This window comes from Bactrocera latifrons, unplaced genomic scaffold (genome assembly GCF_001853355.1).
Source record: "Bactrocera latifrons isolate USDA-ARS-PBARC rearing strain unplaced genomic scaffold, ASM185335v1 scaffold_198, whole genome shotgun sequence".
In the NCBI taxonomy this organism is placed as follows: Eukaryota; Metazoa; Arthropoda; class Insecta; order Diptera; family Tephritidae; genus Bactrocera; species Bactrocera latifrons.
The window spans coordinates 209,528-211,651 of NW_017535496.1; positions in this window are offsets into that span (position 1 = coordinate 209,528).

Consider the following 2,124-nt stretch of genomic DNA (forward strand, 5'->3'; position numbering starts at 1 on the left):
AGCAATCGCTCAGAAGTGGCCAACTTTGGGCAATAGGAGAGTATTTGTATTCCAACAGGATAACACCAGGCATAATAGTTCTTTGCCAGAAGCTATGGCTTCTTATGCATCCACTTTATAATCCGTAACTCTCAAGTGATTTGCTGGTGAAAAATGYGCCTCAAGAGAACCTTATGAAAGTGAATGATCGCAGTTTTTGCCAATACGGATGAGGATTTCTAAGAGTGTAGCAATATGAAATGACTTTCAAATTGTTAACGAACAATTTAATGCAAAAAATGGATTTATTTCTGCGAGACCTTATAAAAAACCTCTTATATATAAATATATTTACATATGTRTATATGAAGATGTACGATTAAATTTTTGGTRGTGTAAAAACTAATTTCAMGCTTTTACCCTTATATTTGCTTTATAGGTCAACCATTTAAGCTGCTTAAAATTCGCTATCTATAAACAGCTTACATATTTATAAGCCAAATGCTGCAATTTTCATTAAGTTCAAATTTTCAAAAGTCCATTTGTGCCTAGTCGTGACATTAACGGCGTAATTTAACACCGAAGTGAGTAACAAAAATTAACAGAACGTGTTTAATATACATATATATGTACATATATGTATGTATGTATCTAGATGTATGTATGTATGTATGTAATTCATAACCAGCGACAATACAAAACCCTGTTGACTTCCAAACATMGGCCTGTTGAGATTTTATCAACGCACAGTTTTATTGCTACTTCATACACACAAAACAACATACTAGAGTCATTCCCATGTGACTTTGTGCCCCAACCGTCTCCAATTAGTAAACGCACAACATATGAGTGCGCGGCTTTTACCCTTAGCTTTCGCTGTATGTGCGTGTGTTTGTGCCTATCGTGCTTGTTATACTTGATTTTATTTTTATTTTTATTTTTATTTTTCAGATAAACATTTAAGGGTTTGCAGCAGTCATAGAAAATTACTTTTTCTTTTCCCTCATTATATTTCTTTTGTGATATGAGCCCACACATCGTCTGCGGWGTAATGAAATTTTTAATGAAAAAAAGGTTTATTTTTAATAAAAATAGCCAAACATGCAGACAAACACACACTTAGTTAGATAGTAACAGCGGAGCATTGATATTCTCGCTCCCTTCTGGCGACCTCTAACTGCCATGAAAAAATTAAAGTGACTGCTTCCCACACTCTTTGATGGATTTAAAATATTCGTTGTTGCCATTTTCAGTATCTGATTTGGTTAGCAGCGCAATATTTTACTCAATAGTATTTGGCCATATTGTTAAAGAGATCTTTGAAGTTCGATATTTCCTCTGCTTGTCAGCTACAACTTACTTGAGAGACGTTAAATTTATAAACACAGAGTCACTTATACACTTATAGTATTGCTAAGGGAAAGGAAAGAGGAGGTGAAATGAAATCGGACTTACAAATCACATTAAAAAAAAAAAAAGTTGGGTTTGGCTGCAGTATCAGCGCTTACACCTAGACCAAGCTTAACTAYTGACTTTGTGCCAACTACTTTTGAGCTCGTTTTAAACGTTGCTCTTTTCTGGAAACGACAGCACCGACGGTTTTATTCCAGTAGATCCGGACTCCTTTAATTCTTTATTGCTTTTATTGTTTTGGTTTATGAAACCTCTAACTATAAATTAATAGCTATAGTTTCATAAAATTATCGATASACTTTCTAACCTTAAAAAATATTTAAGAAAAAATATAATCTTAAAATATGGTATCAAAATTAATAAGTATTTTTAGATATAAATTTTTCTCTTACTATCGATAAAAAATCGATATTTTTATATATTTTAAATCGCTAATCGATGTTAGCGAAGATAATTTAAGACATGTGTAGGCATTTCAGGAATGAAAGGAAAATCGTTATTTCAATATTTTTTCCGTCGATACACGCTAAATATGGGAAATTTCATCTAAAAAATAAATATTATATAAAATAAATGGATGCACAATTTATAAAAAAAAATCGATACATATTTTTTCGATAAAAATCGATACAATCTTTTTTTTTATCGATAATAACGATAATAATCTAAATATCGATTTATTCACGAGATATTTAAGAAAAAGTATATTCTTAAAATAAGGTATCAAAATTA